This window comes from Triturus cristatus, chromosome 11 (assembly GCF_964204655.1).
Source record: "Triturus cristatus chromosome 11, aTriCri1.1, whole genome shotgun sequence".
In the NCBI taxonomy this organism is placed as follows: Eukaryota; Metazoa; Chordata; class Amphibia; order Caudata; family Salamandridae; genus Triturus; species Triturus cristatus.
This window is the reverse complement of record NC_140594.1, coordinates 466,020,262-466,038,914: the sequence shown is the minus strand read 5'-3', so window position 1 is coordinate 466,038,914 and position 18,653 is coordinate 466,020,262.

Sequence of the window (18,653 nt, the reverse complement as noted above, 5' to 3'; positions counted from 1 at the left end):
TTCGATGCATTTCTGCCTTCCAAATGAAAGATATTGTGTAAAAAAGAAGTCATTCTAAAAAATGACTGATAATTCTCATGCTAGTATGAGTATCCCCAATTTCAGAAATGTGCAAATATCTACTGTTTATAAACTCTATATTTTGTTCCCATTTCAGAAATACATAGGTGTCTTTCATACCGATTTTTCCATGTACACATTTTTACTGAATAATTACTATAAACCCGGAACATAATAAAAAACCATTGCAAGTTGCTGCTCAGTTTTTGGCTCTGGGTTCGTCGGGTTCTTGGTGAACCTACAAGTCCTATATATCCCCACAACCAGTAATGTCCAGCGGATGTAATGGTATATTGCTTTCAAGGAGCTTTCATAATTAGAAGAAGTTACAGGTGAAAACGTTGACACAAAAGGCTTTTTTTTCAACTAATTTTCAATTTATCCTATATTTAACTGTTAGTTTCTATAAAAAAACCTTGATGGATCTACACAAATGACCCCTTGCTGAATTCAGAATGTTGTCTTCTTCTCGAAAATGTATAGCTTTGCAGGATCCATTATTGCTTTTGTACCCATTTCTTCCATTAACTGGAAGGAGGTCAAAAGCACAAAAAATAGCAAAATTAGGCTATGTCCCAGAAAAATGCCAAAACTGTGTAAAAAATGTTGAGTTTCTGACAAAAGTCTGGTATCCCCGAAAAGCTGGGAAAATGGTGATTCCAACCCCACAAACCTTTTTTTGATAACATTTGCAGGGAAAAACGCAGATGCTTTCATTTGCAGCCCGTTTTTCCAATTTTTCTGGAAAAAACCAAAATGTTGCTGTATTTTGGCTAATTTCTGTGACCCCTCTGGGAGAATTCACAAACCCTGAGTTTCTTTAGAATCCCCATGATGTTGGAAGAAAAGGACGCAAATTTGGCGTGAATACCTTATGTGGTCAAAAAGTTACAGGGGTCTAAGCGCGCACTACCCCAAATAGCCAAAAAAGGGCGTGGCACAGGAGGGGAAAAGGCCTGGCAGCGAAGGGGTTAAAATAACTGTGGTTTTCAGTGGTTACACATTTTTGTGCCATTAAAAACAACAGAAACAGTGTTTTTACGGTGTTTATGGCATGTTTTGCTTTTATTATTGCTTGCTTTCTGCACTGATAGTGCATGGTATATAGACAGCGTACGTATAGTGAATATGAGGTCCAAATACATTTTTGCAAATCAAACTTATTGCAGTACACCATACAATACTTCTTCCGTGAGTCTTTGGTTATGTGACTCTGGCCACTTTACGGAAGGGATCTAGAACTTGTACAGAGTACAGAGTACCACAGTGAGGTTTCATGGACTTCAAATTCCGTGGTTGGTGAAGGGACGTTTCTATGCATCATTGCAAACCATTTCTCATACATTGTAGATAAAAGTTCATGAATTGCTCTTCAATACTGCTTTGCTTGCCAAGTGGCAAGCATCAAACATGGAACATATTGCAGAGCCAAAGTCACTAAAGGTGTCACCCAGCCTTCTCTCAAGGAGATGTGAAACATCTACACCAATTATGCAAAATTGTGTATCTTTTAAAAATTACATTTTAACTAAACAAATATCAGCACCGCATTCTTACCGCCTTACGAAGCACATAATCCCCGGTCCACCACCGATTTTTCGGATTGTGTGGAGGGAGTCACGTGCAACAGGAAGGGGCCGGCACTTCCAGTCCAACCCTCCAAACAGCTAAGGGCAAAACAAGTTAAAACCCGATGACCAGCGCAACGCGCAGCGACGCGCTTAAAGTGAATGGTGAGAGCGAGAACGAGAGTGCCTGCTTTTACGTTAGAGGAGCGGCTGGCAAAGGGCCCTCTGTGTCATTGAACAATTTGATAGCTTGGAGCGCCTGGTAAAGGGCTCCCAACATCGCCGTTAGTAAGATTCACTTAAAGTTTTAACATTGTTTTACTGTTTTAACATTGTGTAAAATTGTGCATCTTTTAAAAATTACATTTTAACTAAACAAATATCAGCACCGCATTCTTACCGCCTTACGAAGCACATAATCCCCGGTCCACCACCGATTTTTCGGATTGTGTGGAGGGAGTCACGTGCAACAGGAAGGGGCCGGCACTTCCGGTCCAACCCTCCAATCAGCTAAGGGCAAAACAAGTTAAAACCCGATGACCAGCGCAACGCGCAGCGGACGCGTGCAGCGGGCGCGCCTCCGGCGCGCCAAAGGCGCGCCAAAGGCAAGCCCGTCTGCGCCCGTCCGCGACGGGCCGGGACCAGGGGCCACATCCCCTGCACAAATGGGCAGCCCCTGCCCAGGTAGAACGAACTACCGCACTTACTACTCTAGTGATGAGCTCAAGAGCCTCAACAATATAACAACTAGTAATCCAGCACTATGTGCACGAATGGGACCTGTAAATACCACAGGCCCCTTCTGTTGCATTAATTGTAGATGGGAGAGTGTCAGCTGGCTCGAGCCCACTTCAATAAATACCCCAAAGCTTATCCTTAAATGCATTTATATCAATGCCAGATCCCTACCCAGACATGCTATGGAAATATGGGACATCTTGACTGAAATTAATCCTGATTTAGCCTTTATAACAGAAACTTGGCTTGATCATCATAGCACCCCCGACATTGCAACTGCCCTCCCAAATGAGTATAAATACTTCATTTAAATCAGACAGAGAAGAAAGGCGGAGGGGTAGCCCTACTATTTAAAGATTCCCTCTCTTGTAGACAGGAGGTAATCACACAGGCCAACAGTCACGAAGCCATGGCCTTCTCGGTGTCCATAAACACCAACATTCTACTTGGTGGAGCAATAATTTACAATCCCCCAGGCAGTACGATGGATTTTTGTGCTCAGCTCCTTGCACAAATTATGCCAGTCTGTCTTAAAAATAAAAACTTCCTGCTGATAGGGGACTTCAACGTACACCATGATAATGGTAACAATGCCCTTACTAAACAACTACTAGAGGATATGGAAATTCTACAGCTTACTCAGAGAATCAACCAGCCCACACATATAGCAGGACACACTTTAGACTTAATCTTTTCTAACATAGAAACTATCGAAATTAATACAATAAAACCAATGATCTGGACAGACCATTTTCTAATTGGGTTTTCGATCAAACTATTTTCTAAAAACTTCAAGCCACAAACCTGGGCATCAGCCAAAACCAAGAGCTGGAAAAAATTCTCGGTTGAAAAATTTCAGCAACATTTTTCACACATAAATACATCTACCATCGACCCGAATGATGAAATAGAGTTACTCCAGAATAACATTAGTAAGGCTCTAGACCACTGTTCTGTCACACAATCCCAACACAAAAACAGATCCACTAGATCTGAGAAATGGTACGGATTAGAACTAAAGTTAATGAAAAGGAAATGCACACTATACGAACACAAATGGAGACTCAATAAAACTGATGAAACTAGAGCCACCTACAAAAAAGAACATACACTTTACAATAAAGCTATTAGGAAAGCAAAGAAGGAATACTTTTCGCATAGAATAACAGAAATCAAAAACTCCTCGAAAGAACTTTTTAAAATAGTCAAAGAACTATGCAATCCTACGAATCTTTCAACAAACCTCCCTCCTTCTCAAGAAAACTGCAATAAAATTAATGATTATTTCGGTGACAAAAAAGACACAATCTATACTTCATTCCCCAGCACCGAGCTGAAACATATAGAACCTCATGGGCCACCCTCTACTCAGGCGAACTGTCTCAAGTTCGGCCCCTTCTCAGAGGAAGAGGTGAGCAAAGTAATGCCAGAAGTAAAATCAGGCTCCTCTTCAGATCCATGCCCTCACTTCATTTTTTCACAGTTAACCCCGATAATATGTCCGGCTGTTACAAAAGCTTTGAACTCCTCTCTAAATTCCGCCGAATTTCCCAAAACCTGGAAAAATGCCATAGTGACCCCTCTACTAAAAAAAGTGGGCACTGATGTTAACAACCCGGCAAATTACCGGCCCATATCTCAACTACCCTATTTATCTAAAGTGCTGGAAAAACGAGTCAACAGACAGTTGTCCAACTTCCTGGAAACCAATGATTTATTGGATATATCTCAAACAGGGTTCCGAACGAACAACAGTACGGAGACAACCCTCCTAGCAGTAATGGACAACATCAGAACCTAGGTAGATCAGTGGAAAACAGTCGCCCTGATACTATTGGACCTCTCGGCGGCATTCGATACCGTACCCAACAATCGTCTACTGGAAATCCTTGCAGCAAAGGGAATTCAGGAAAAAGCCCTAGGGTGGCTACAGTCCTTCATCCAAGATAGGACACAATCAGTACCGATGGGTGATTTCCTATCTCCTCCCCGGAACATCAAGTATGGGGTCCCACAGGGGGCTTCATTGAGCCCGACTCTGTTCAATGTATTTGTGTCCTCACTGGCCAAAATAGGACAAAAATGGGGTGTCGGGATCTGTTCCTATGCAGACGACACCCAACTGATGATTTCACTGGATGAGGAGAATGACCCCAAAGACAGATTACTCAACTGCCTTACGGAATTAGCCATTTGGATGCATAGTCATTGTCTTAAACTTAATGCAGACAAATCTGAAATAATGCTATTCGGCAGACATTCCCAGCTATGGGACAACAGCTGGTGGCCCACAACATTAGGCACCCCCCCTGGCCCGACTACAACGGCCAAGAATCTAGGGGTGTCATTGGACACCACCTTAAGCATGAAAACCCACGTATCTACAATATGTGGTAAAGGCTTCGCATTACTGAAAATGCTTAGAAGAGTCTTTCCATGGATACCATTGGAATGCAGAAAGATCTTGGTCCAATCTCTACTAATGAGCAGGCTGGACTATGGAAACTCTCTGTTTGTTGGAATGAGTGATTATCTCTTCTCTAAACTACAAACCGTACAAAATGCTGCAGCCAAGGCAATATGCAATAAAAGAAAATACGACTCAGCCAAGTGCTGTATGAGAGATTTGCACTGGCTGCCGATGAGACAAAGAGCTATTTTTAAGCTACTATGCATAACGCATAAAACACTGCATAATACAGGTCCGTGCATTCTAAAAAACAAAGTTACACTCTATACCCCATCTAGAAATCTACGCTCCCAAACTACTGCTAGAGCCAGAACCACACGCGTGAAAACTGCAAAGATGGGGGGGCGAGCCTTCTCCCACTTGGCGGCAAATAGTTGGAACAATCTGCCAGTGAACCTTAGATTAATAACTAATTACCTGTCCTTCAGGAAGCAGCTAAAAACATTTCTCTTTCCTAAACCCGACTAAAACCTAACCATCTAGCACTCACCCCTCACTACCTATTCACATTTTCACTGCAACTATAGCGCCGTGATATCCTATCCGGGATGATTGTTTGCGCTCTACAAGTACCCCCTAACATAACATAACATAACATTATGCTGAACACTTCACACACAAGGGTGTTGGCAGATCTAAGCATGCAATAGAGTGTACTTTTTTTCACATCACCATCAATATGCAACCAAACATCCTTACATTTCTTGCCTTTGGCATCATCACTCAGCAAAGATTCTGTAAACGGTTGCCACATGGATAATATACTATTCATAAAATATTATTGTTGCGTTCTCATTATTGTATTATAACTGTTATTGCAACGAGTATTAATTTTTAGAATCTCTTGATGTTCTCTGTTGTTGATGTTTGTTATATGTATATCTTTTTTATAATTTTCATTGTGTGCAATTCTTTCTAACCATTATGTAGTTAGTCATTTGTGTGTCTTTTTTCATTGTACTTACATGAATTACATGAATTCTTTGTATTTCAATGTATGTGGTGCTCACCAACTCTATATGTATATAGGTTGATCAAAAACCAGCAGTTTTTTTTTACATTTTTTTATTCAAGACGAATAAATTATAAACTCAACTGGTGTGATTTTTGGTATTTGCATATCATAAATGTATTGTTTCTACAAGCAGATATTGGCGAAGTTTGGTTGTGTAGTTTTGCTAAGTGTCTCTTTCTACACTTCACTCTGTGGTTAAACCTGCTGCATTAAGAAAAAATCACTTTTTTACATTTCATAGAGTCCTTTGGACTCTGAAAAAGTTGGAGAAAATAAGGGGAAGTGGTGACTCAAAATGTAAGTGGTGTGGTAGTAATGAGACAGACGACATGCATTTGTTTGCCTTCTGTCCAAACTAAGAAGAATTTTGGATTGCCATGGGTAAGCTATGGGATAATGTAGCTGGAATTGGGAGATCATTTTCTCCATGTAAAGCACAGAAATGAGATATGTTATTTAGTTCTGATAGCAAGAAGGGGAATATGCAAATTATGGACCCAAGCCTCCACCACTTCCTGGAAAGCCTGGAAGAGATTGGTGGTTTACTTCAAGGAAATTGATAGGTGGAGATATAACAAAAGTGAAGATGGAGGCTTTTGGAAACTGTTAAAGATATGGCATGTTATTCTGTCTGATGATTACACCCTCTCAAAGCAGTTGGGCTGTGGAGGCATTGATCACTCAATGTAGCCGAGTAATTTTGCTTAAAGAATACCCCAATTTTGAGCGCAAGGCATACTAGAATTTTGGTCGGTGCTTTTTGGTGATGATATGAGGACTAAAAAACTTAAGAAATAAATAAGATTAAATACAATAGATAAAATGATGGAAGGAGTCATGAAACTTTTCAAACTCTGAAATCGGTGTCAGAATGCTTGTTTCTGGTCCAGGGAGGACCTGGCCTGGCAGTTTGGGTAGGGCTGTTCCCATAAGGAGCAGATTAAAGACTGATTTGAATTGGGCTGAGTCCAAACTTGGGTGGCATTGTGAGCAAAAGAACAATGGATTAAACCCAGATCTCTTGACTGAGGGTGATTGGTTGAAAGGTTTCAGCACTCCGTCCATCATCTGAGTGTGTTTGCTATGTTCACCCTAAGTGGCCAAGGAGATGCCCAGACATCGGTGCCTTGCTCGCTGTGCCACTGAAATCAAGCTAGCCTGGCTGATAAGCTGTGATACCCTGAAACTAGTCAAAGGGTGCTTTTTTCTGGTCCAGAGAGTACCTGGCCCAGCAGCTCGGGCTGGACTGTTCCCATAAGGAGCAGAGTAAAGACGGATGTGAATTGGGCTGTGTCCAAGCTGGGATGGCATAGTGAGCAAAAGAACGTTGGATTAAACCCAGAATTCCTGACTGGGGGGGTGAGTGGTTGAAAAGTTGTAGTACTCCTTCCATCATCCTATTGTGTATATGTGTATATGTGTATAAATGGCCAAAGGTGTCAGGCGCTTATCAAATGCGCCTACCGAGGGTGAAGCAGGCCATGAACTACATCACCCAGAAATCCCAGCTGTACGAAGGCGTGACCAAGGCTGGTAAATACGCGGGACAAGAACCAAGCGTCTAAGAGATTGCTGTGAGCAATTAACCCGTCGTTCCAGGAAACCGCCATGAAGTACACGGCTTAGGGAATATTTTGGTTCCGTATCTAAGGAAATCCACCGCGGGACGCTGACGTAAGCGTCTCCGCGTTCTCAGTGCTGAGGACTGTCGGAAGTTTAGGAGCGTCCACATCCTAAACGGAATAAGAGACAGAATCGTTGGGACTCTCGGAAGGAACCGCAGCCCTAGCAACGTCCAGGTACCACCGGAACAAGGGAGGGGCTGCCCTGTGCGGGACTGTATAACTTTGCAAAACAAATCAAAGCGTATAGGGTGCTGGAGCTTGCGTGACTTTTGAGTTCCATCTCCGCTCTAGCTCTTACATGGGATCGGAAACCACAAACCCATACATGTTGATAATGTTAGAGTAGAAGCTGTGGGTTTCCAAGACATTGAGCGATTCAGAGAAACGCACATCAGTGCTAATGAGTTCTGGGGAAGCAGAAAGGGGAGATAAGAGTGTGAAAGGTCTAAACTGTCCTGCTGGTGTCTTTAGAGTAACGCTATATTTTGAAGCAAGGCTGCAGGTGCAGTGGTGTGACATTTGTTAGGTATATTTAGTGAGACCTAAATGAGAGTAGGCTGACTTGTGGTCTTTTCTCTATGTTCTTTTTTTCCTTTCCTTTCTATTACAGGAATCCCAATCCCCGCTGTCCCCATCCTAATTCCCTTTCCCTCGCCTGATTGCCCTTGTACTCTGTGTTTATGTAATCCAGAGTCGGGGACGTCTGGAGGTGGAACCCTTGTGCTTCACTCGAATCTACCGGAACCACAGTGGATCGTGACAAAAGGTATGCCCAGACATGGGTCCTTTGCTTGCTGTGCCACTGGATTTGAGCTAACCTGGTAGATGAAGGGGGTGCTACCCCAAAACCAGCCCTAGGATGCTTGTTTCTGGTCCAGGGAGTACCTGGCCTGGCAGTTCAGACTGGACTGTTCCAATGAGGAGCAAGGCCAAGACTGATTTGCATAGGGCTGGGTCCAAACTGGGGTGGCATAGTGAGCAAAAGAACAATGGATTAAACCCAAATCTCTTGACTGGGGCTGAGTATTTGAAAGGTTTCAGCACTTCATATATCACCTTGTTGTGTTTGCTATGTTCCCCAAGGCCAAGGGTATGCCCAGGCATTGGTCCCTTGCTCGCTGCGCCACTGGATTCAAGCTAACCTGGCTGATGAAGGGGGTGCTATGTTGAAACCAGTCCCCGGATGCTGGTTTTTGGTCCAGGGAGTACCTGGCCTAGCAGTTCGGACCAGATTGTTCCAATGAGGAGCAATGTGAAGACTGATTTGCAGAGGGCTGGGTCCAAACTGGGGTGGCATGGTGAGCAAAAGAATAACGGATTAAACCCAAATCTCTTGACTGGGGGTGAGTGGTTGAAAGGGTTCAGCACTCCGTCTATCATCTTTTTGTTTTTGCTATGCTCCCCAAGGCCAAGGGTATACCCAGGCATGGGTCCCTTGCTTGCTGTGCCACTGGATTCAAGCTAGCCTGACTGATGAGGGGTGATACCCAGCAACCAGTTCAGGGTGCTTATTTTTGGTCCAGGGAGGACCTGTCATGGCAGCTCGGGCTGGACTGTTCCCATGAGGAGCAGGGTCAAGACTGATTTGCATACGGCCAGGTCCAAACTGGGGTGGCATGGTGAGCAAAAGAGTGATGGATTAAACCCAGGTCTCTTGTTTTGGGGTTAGTGGTTGAAAGGTTTCAGCACTAAGTTCATCATCTTTTTGTGTTTGCAACTCATAATCGGGGCCTTACTTGAGAAATAGATGACAGGCTTTCTATCTTTCTGTGCAACTAGAGAAACATGGGAAGTCTAGCTACTTCTCAGTATCTGTTTTCTATTGAATTGTTTTGAATTTAGGAACTGCATTATATGCTGTTGTTTTCTTTAGCTGTGTGCCCTCACCCTCTACTTCTCACATTCTCAATGTGATAGCTGTGCAATGTTTTTATTACATGCATTTTAATAGCCAGTCCATAACTGCGACTGATCAAATTTCCCTCATAGGATTTTGTAAATAACTGCAATAATATTAAGGTTCCTTTAACTGTGAAATTCAAACATTCTTGAACCAGAAACTATTATTTTGGTCCTCTCTGCGCCCTGGAACTAATTAGGTAGTTTGGTAAGGGGTAACATCCTTTAATTCTCTTTTCGCTTGCTGAAGTGAACAAGCGTTTTCATATTTATGTAATTATGGGGAAAACATGCTGAATATGTTTACATTCTTCAGAGTGCGTGCGTGTCACCAAGCTCGTAGTCTGTTCCGCTTCGCAGGTTGCTGACCTCGTTCAATTCGATTTGGTCCGATCATGAGCTTTTTTCACAGCGCTGACTTCCATGTTTTAAAGTTTAATGATTATTTTTAAATCATCTTCAATAGTCACAGAGTGTGCTTGGTTTCCAAAATACATGGGTCGATAGCTCATCATATCTCAGAAAGGAGCAATCAGATAAAGGGCTGTATGGCTCTGCCGTTTTTCCTCCATTGAAAGTTTTTTCTTTCATTTTGACTTTTAACCACTTGTTTACTTTTCTCTCAATTATGCTCTTTCATCATCAGAGGTTAAAATTGCTTGCATAGTGCTCAGGGCTGGCTTTAAACAGGTTTAAGAAGGGGGGCGAGATTTGCGGGGGTGTTTTGAAATATCTTATTTGTTTAAAAGCAGTGATAATGAGTTTCTTGTGTGTCCCAAAATTTTCAGACAACAATAAAAATGCCAAGATAACGGGTACCGTCTGCAGGGGCGTAACACAGGCCCCCGCATGCCCCGCGGTGCGGGGGGCCCGAGCTGCAGAGGGCCCCCTCAGCACAGTACTTAAACCTGAGCGCTCCGTTTTAAATCCGTAGAGGGGGCCCCTCCGTGTACATTGCAGGGGGGCCCCTTAAACTTTTGTTACGTCACTGACCATCTGTAGAGAGATGGAATTTTGTCTACTCGCAGCTTTGGTTCAAAATAGAGTAGCGTAGGGGGTTAGCATGCCTGATCTATATAATATATACCATGCAGCTCACAGAAATGAATTGTATTAGATAGTTCAGTGCGTTACTACTTCTGTCACAGAGAGACTTTTGTTACTTGCAGTTCAATCCTAATATAGCACAGTGAGCTGTGAACTGGCATCAAAGAGCTGCATGCAAACTGCAAGTTGTGGGATGGAACGTTATGATTTTTCCCCAGTCCTAATTACTGCTAAAAGCGTTAGTTTGGGTAGCAATACATTCTTATTAGTAAAGCCAACCCCAACCACTGTGTTAAATTCTAAATCCCTAGTTGGTGTTTCTTCAGACTAAGAACTCTTAATATATTCTGCCTATAAATATGAATTACATGTGACTCCTATACCTTGTAGTCCTCTTTCTTTTATGTAGTATTTCTTATGCACTGACTAACACACATAGGATTCATTGTCTCTGCATAAAGTGTGCAGCTGAAAAGCACTCTGACATCTTACACTGGAATGAGTAGCGCTATAAAACAAATGAAATACATGTGAGAGTGATGCTATGGAGAGATGAGCAGCACTGTTGGAGTGTGGTAGTGAGGAATCTGTTAAGGAGCAGGTAATTGGAGTGGGCGGGGCAGCAACAAAGGCTGTCATAACGGGAACCACCAATGTTAAAGCCTGCCCTTATACTACTGCCTGAGTAAATACAAAGATTTAGGGATGTTGGACAGTCAAACCGGTTTTGAGCTTTCACCTCTCTCTCACTTTCTTTTGCTCTCACTCTTTCTCTGTTTTTTGAAGCGTACCTCACAAGAAAATGACAAAAGACACCACTGAGTACAATGTAGCCTCAGAAGAATGAAATAAGTAGTCGATTTGAGGGTGAGTGATGCTCTAGAACCTCGGAAGCATGATGTTCAACAAGTTGTACTGCACATCAGAAAACCAATCGTGACCCCAAACCTTTTTGGTCCAAGGAGGAGTTCAGTCACTGTTGACTGAGCAACAGAGGTTCTGTCCTTGGAACAAGTCAAGGACTTTATCAGACAATTTATGGTTTGGTGGACGGGCTACTCTGTTACAAAGAAAATGGATATCCAGTCCACTGTATTACTAATGCCATTGGATATAAAGCACTTATAAAACTTCAGACAGGATATCTGTCACTTTTGTGATAGCGAAACCCATCCCCCAAACTCCAAATCAGGCCCTATGGTTTATTTGATAATCTCCTTTTGCTGCTCAACATATGCTTCTAGTAGCACAGAAGAGCAAACAGGAATGTAAGCCTTCAACCCCCATTAAAATGTTCATCTAACTGATTTCAAAACGACATTTTCAGGTTGACTGGGACACTGTCATTTTCACAAGATGTGAGCAAGTAATATAAGCTAGATAACTAAATCATGAATTCCTTTATGTACCCATCAATTATAAATTATGAATGCCTATAAATATTCATATGAAAAGTAATAACCTTGTTATTGAGAGTGATGCATTGCCAGTGGAAGATGTTGGAAGGTATTCAGTCTTCAGAGTCAGAACTGAAAAGAATATCTATTTTGAACTAAGGTACTTGAATTATGATTTGGAAAAATGCTTTGAACAAGCTACCTGGCAAATTAATTAAATTGAATTTGCAACATACGTTGGGATGGCTGAAACTGTGAGGCAGTGCCATAAAGAAACAGCATTCCAATAGGTTTTGCTGTAAGAAATTAAATTAGAATAAGACATTTTATGCCACTACTTCAGATGTAATCAATAATTTGGGTTATTCTACAGAATTGATCAATACTTTGGGTGACATAACAGATATGTTTTATTTTGTGACTTTAAGAGAAAAACATTTTGTATGATCGACAGGACTACCTGAAGAATACATTTTTGGTAGCTCCTACTCATTAGCTGCTATATAACACATAAATAAATTGCAAACTTTCCTGACAGTCTATTGCTATCTGGGATTTTTTTGTTTCTATTCTTCATAGATATGTATTTATCTCATTATCTGTGTGTGCCTGTGACACAAAAGATGTTCTAGAAAGCGGCCACAATTTTCAACTCAATCTTATGTTATGTATGGAATACTGTTTTAGACTTTTGTTTACTTGTTCTCGTCTAATTGTAAACTTTAGTAGCCCGGGTCTGGGCTGGGCGTGCACTACTCTGGCTCCTCCCCCCCTGGCTAACGGCTCAAAAGGCTGACAGTGGGCTACCTGCAGTGATTGCAGATCTCCCGAGGCTTCGCCGGGAGCAACGGTGTTTCTTTTACTTCCCTGACGTCTTGTTTTAATTGACTTGTGCCTACCTGCGCATTTCGCTCAGCGCTCAGGAACCAGCGCCAGCAACTTCCTGGCTGCCCCTTCGCCTGCTTTCATGACCCAGACAACCAGACCGCCTCCGCTGATCGCCCCCTCCTTGCCTCGCGTGGGGAGTGGGACGGGCGGCCAGTACACCTTGGGCGGGTCTGGGCTGGGCGTGCACTACTCTGGCTCCTCCCCCCCTGGCTAACGGCTCAAAAGGCTGACAGTGGGCTACCTGCAGTGATTGCAGATCTCCCGAGGCTTCGCCGGGAGCAACGGTGTTTCTTTTACTTCCCTGACGTCTTGTTTTAATTGACTTGTGCCTACCTGCGCATTTCGCTCAGCGCTCAGGAACCAGCGCCAGCAACTTCCTGGCTGCCCCTTCGCCTGCTTTCACGACCCAGACAGCCAGACCGCCTCCGCTGATCCCCCCTCCTTGCCTCGCGTGGGGAGTGGGACGGGCGGCCAGTACACCTTGGGCGGGTCTGGGCTGGGCGTGCACTACTCTGGCTCCTCCACCCCCTGCCACGCCCCACTCAAAACTCCCCCCACATGTGTCCCTATATAATCACTTCCCCTCACCGACGGCACAGCGGGCGGGCGCAGCGGGCGCGACGAAGGCGCGCCGAAGTTGCGCCTAAGTTAAGCCCGTCTGCGCCCGTCCGCGGCCGACCGGGGCCAGGGGCACAATACCCGGCCCAAATCATTTCTTACACTCCTTCCCAGCTTCACAGGCTACAGGGTCCGTGGGTTCTATCTGCCTCCACACACTCACGGATATCCCAGCTAGATTTATCCCCTCCTTCTCACTGTTCCTGTTCATTCACTTCTCCTATCTCGGTCCCCCCTTCCACAGAAGCCGTCAATACTGCCCCAGTTAAGACCCTTAAGGCGTATTATCTGAATACCAGATCGGCGGTGGCTCATTCACATGAACTATCAGTGTTGTTAGATCATCATGCACCAGATCTTCTCCTTTTAACCGAGACATGGTTCTGTGATGACTCCCTACCCACCTTGCTAGCTACATTGCCCGCCCCCTACTATGCACTTCGGGCCGATCGTTCATCCGGCAGAACGAGGGGTGGCGTCGCGGTCATTGCCCGTTCTGATCTTCCATTTCAACTGCTCTCTCTCCCCGATATTGCCACCACAGAGTATCTTGCTATTCGAACCACGTCCACATCCCCCCCTCTCACCTGTCTTCTCATTTATCGAACTCCCCAGTCGCCTCTACGATTTCTCCCTGATTTCCAGGAGGTGTTAGCCACCCTCTCTGTCAATAACTCTTCAGTGTTATTACTGGGTGATTTTAATTTCTGGCCCTCCGACCCAGCAGAGTGTTCATCTTCTAGAGAGTTTTCAGACACACTTTTATCTCTTAATTTTGTTTCTCACGTATCTTCCCCAACTCACGTCAAGGGGCATATCTTGGACCAGATTTGGTCCTTGAACTGCCCTGTCGACTCCCTTCTTATCTCTCCTTGCACTTGGTCTGATCATCACCTGATTTCTTTTGTTCTTCCTATCAGTTCTCCAGTTAGGGCCCCCCTTCCTAATAATGTCTGGGTCCGCTCGTGGAGTAGAGTTGACCCGGCGAACTTATCAGCTCTTTTAAGTGCTTCCTATCCCGTCTTACACGGGCTTTCCACTTCGGCTCAGGTTAATAGCATTGAACAATGGCTCTCCTCAGCCAGTAAGTCCATTGCCCCCTTGAAACGTCTGACTTCCAAGCGAGAGAAAGATGCCAACCTGTGGTTTACCGATGACTTGAAAACCATCAAATTATCGGTACGCCGTGCTGAGAGGGCCTGGAGGAGAAACTATTGTCCCATCTTAAGAGCTGATTTTACCACCCTTTTAGCTCAATATAAGAATGCCATCTTGGCCGCTAAAACGGCCTATTTCTCCTCCAAGATCCTCACAGCCGAGAACCAATCTAGGGAAATTTTCTCGATTGTTCAGAACCTAGCCTTTTCAGATCGTACCTCTCTTAAGCCCTCTCCTTCCCTTGCCCTTTGTCACTCTCTGAACAGCTTTTTCATTGATAAAATTGCTGCCATTAAAGCTAATATCCCTGCACCTTCCCCGTCTTTTGTTGATCCTCAGTGCCCGCCTTCCCAAGGACAATTAAACTCTCTCCCTCTTCTGACCAAGGAATCCTTCACATCCTTAATCCCCCTTGTAAAATCTGGCTCTCCCCTTGACACCTGTCCCGCTCAAATACTTCGTCACATTTACATTTCTTGCCGTGATCCTCCCCTTCACTTACTAAACAGTTCACTCTCTCAGGGGGTTGTTCCCAACCCCTTGAAATCAGCTATCATTTTACCCATTTTAAAAAAACCTGGCGCAGACCCCTCGATCCCAGCCAACTTTCGCCCCATTTCTCTCCTACCATTTTTGGCTAAGGTGCTCGAGCGCCATGTCACCAGGTCTCTGAGCACCTTTGTGGAAGAAAATGGGGTATTGGCTGCCCGCCAGGCTGGTTTTCGCCCCGCACACTCTACGGAGTCCGTAGTTCTTTCGGTCCTTGACAACCTCAGGGAGGGGAGGGACACCAATCAATTCCAGGCACTGGTCCTCCTCGATCTCTCTGCCGCCTTCGACACGGTGGATCATACCATCTTACTTTCCCGTGTCGCGGCGGCGGGGATCGGGGGTACGGCCCTGGTTTGGTTGTCCTCCTTCCTGAGGGACCGCACCCAGGCAGTTCGCCTGGGTGACTTCACTGCGGACTTTCGGAAAGTTCTGGGCGGGGTCCCCCAAGGCTCCTCCCTTTCACCTCTTCTGTTTAATCTTTACATTTCTCCCCTCATTTTTTCTTTACAACAAATGGAGGTCTCCGTATACAACTATGCGGATGACCTCCAACTTGTCTTTAATCTGTCCTCTTCTTCTGCCTCTATCTCTAATTTCCAGTCCACTATGATTTTCATCAGGGACTGGATGGATTTCAACCACCTGAAACTCAACCCTGATAAGACCGAGTTGGTGTTGATGGGTGGTTGTTCCAGTCCCTGGTCTTCACTCTTTTGGCCCCCTTCCCTTGGTCCCTCTCCGGTCCCCTCTACTTCGGTCAAAACCCTTGGTATTAAACTCAACTCTCACCTTACCCTTCACTCCCAGGTTAGTTTTGTGGTCTCTTCCTCTTTTCTGTCTCTTCGCACCATCCGCAGGGTCTCTCGATTTTTCACCTTTGAGGCCTTGAAGTTGATCGTCCTTGCGATGGTCATCTCCCGCCTGGATTATGGCAACGCCCTATATGCAGGTATACCTGCATATAGTCTCAGGCGGTTGCAGATGATCCAAAACCAGGCGGCTCGGCTGGTCTTTAACCTTCCTAAACCCTCACATGTCACCCCCCTTCTGAAACTCTTACATTGGCTTCCGGTTCGGGAATGTATCCAATTCAAGCTTGCATCTATCACTTACCAGGCTCGATTGGGTACGGCCCCTGCATTCATTTCTTCGGAGATTATCCCCTACTTGCCAACTAGGGAGCTCCGATCTTCTTCCCAATCCCTCCTGATAGTTCCCCGGTTTCGCCGGAAAAAGTGGGGGGCTCAAAATTTGCGACCCTTGCCCCAACCCTTTAGAACTCATTACCCCTTGATCTCAGATCCCTAACCCCATATTCCCAGTTTCGAAAGAAACTTAAAGCCTACTTCTTCAGCAAAATTTTCATCTAATCCTCTGTTACCCGACCTCCCTTCCTTGCCTATTGAGGAGATCTGCCAGTTACAGCGCCATGAAACCGCTGGTGTAAGAGCGCTATATAAGAATTTTTAAACTCAAACTCAAACTCAAATACACAAAATTGAAAAAATGAAGCGGGACATAAAACCATTTTTAAGTAACTAATGTGATAGCTAGAGAATTGCAATGTACAAGTCAGTCTCTGGTTAGATTTTATAGAGGATATTCATGTTATAACTAAGCAGTTTTAGCTGAGCAGTTGGATTACACTTCAAGTGCCTTATTTATGAGGCCCTAGCTGCACTTTTGCGATGCCGAAACATCACTATTTTGATGTTCCAGTGGTGCAATGTGCCACTTCATATTTACAAGGCCACGTAAAGCCACTTTATGTGGCTTTTCATGGGCTTAGAAATATGTGCCCCACTCACGCAGAATATTGCTTGAAAGGGGAGTTCCATGGGTGTTGCTGTCAGTGTTCCCACAGGATTCCCATGGAACCTGAAGCGTTCCCAGATTTAAGAGAAATCGTAAATCTGAGAATGCATCAGAATCAACGCAACCCAAGGGGCGGCGTTAGGGAGGCGCAATGAGGAGAAATGTTTTCATTTCTTTTTGTTTTTTCATTTTTCTATTTGTGCTTTATTCTGCAGCACACAGAGAAAGTGGGAATCACCTGAATTGATTGATTTTGTGAAGGAATGTGTCCATTCCTGCACAAAATCAATCAGCCCCACAATGCAGGCACTCATGATGCAATAGTGACTGCGTTGGTGCAAGGCAGCCCCTTGTGCACCAGCAAAGGGCAAAAGGACAGCAATGCACTGTATTGCATAGGTACGGCGCATTCCTATCCTTTTGTTTTGATGCAGGTCAGCGCTGCAAGATTTCTTGCGCCGCTTCCCTGCGCCAAAAGCTCATAAGTAAAGCCACAAGTGTTAAACCTGATGTGGAGATTGTCAATAGTGCACATTCAGAATTAGCTTTATTGCTGACCGCAGTTTGGGATTTGGTGTATTGTGTTGAGACACTAGTGCATGCAGTGTTGGTGACCATGATGTGTGCATTCAGATTAAACTGTGACCTAACTGTGCATGTTATGAATATTTTCCACCGAGCTGCCTTATCATGTTTTTGGTAGACCATCTCATTGCTACCAACATTGCGTTCTAATTAGCTAAGATTTCTGCAGTGGAAGTTATCAATAGTGAGAATGCGAACTGCAGATTTGTTTTAAAATAGTAGGACGGGAAATGCAATGTTTTCTGCATGCCTTGTGTCTGACTTCAGGATAATGTGAATGTTTCCAATCAATTCAAATTGCAAGAATTAAAACAAATATTGAATGATGTAGTTAAGTCAATGAATTTGTCTCCACAGAATGCCCTTGCTCCACAGGCTGATTATCTCACACAGATCATCCACACTGAAGATCTATAAGAAGACTCCACAGGCTGATTATCTCACACAGATCATCCACACTGAAGATCTATAAGGACACTCCACAGGCTGATTATCTCACACAGATCATCCACACTGAAGATCTATATGGACAGGAATAATTTTTCTATACCATAATCTATGTTTAACAGAAGAATGTATGCATGATTTGTCATCTTTCACTCAGACGTCAAGATTAGTATGAAAGTTTTGACACTTGCTGGTTAACATTATTTTGTAAATCTACTTGTGTCAATCTATCCATGTGTCTCTTTTTTTCCATTGAAGCATCATGCATAAGGTGTGAAGTTCTTTGCATTTTAACTTATGTCGGAGTATGGGAATGCAAGCTTAGGCATGGGAGGCAACCATCTGTGTTTTTTCAGTAAATGTTCTGAAGAAATCCATTGCTGACTTAGGGCCCAATTTAGAGCATGGCTGTCAGATATAGTACTCTGTCGCAACCACAACAAAGTACCATGTCTGCCAAGCCCTCAGTTTGGCTGCCTCAATTAGAGATGGGCGGACTTCACGTTTCCAATGAGCCCTGCAGGCTCTATGGGCCGTTGGAGGAAGGACATTAAACTGTCCATCCTATTTAAGTTGAAATATGAAATATGTTTTTTTCTTGTCCCTCACCACCTGAAAAACTCTGGTGGTGAAGAACAGAAATGACGCTCCCAGGGAGAAAGGGAAACAAACTTCCACTTTAGGAGTTAGTCTCTAAAAAGTTGATGAATGGCTGTCAAAACCAATGGCACCAAACATCGAGTACATTGTAAGAAATTGCTTTGGTAGTGG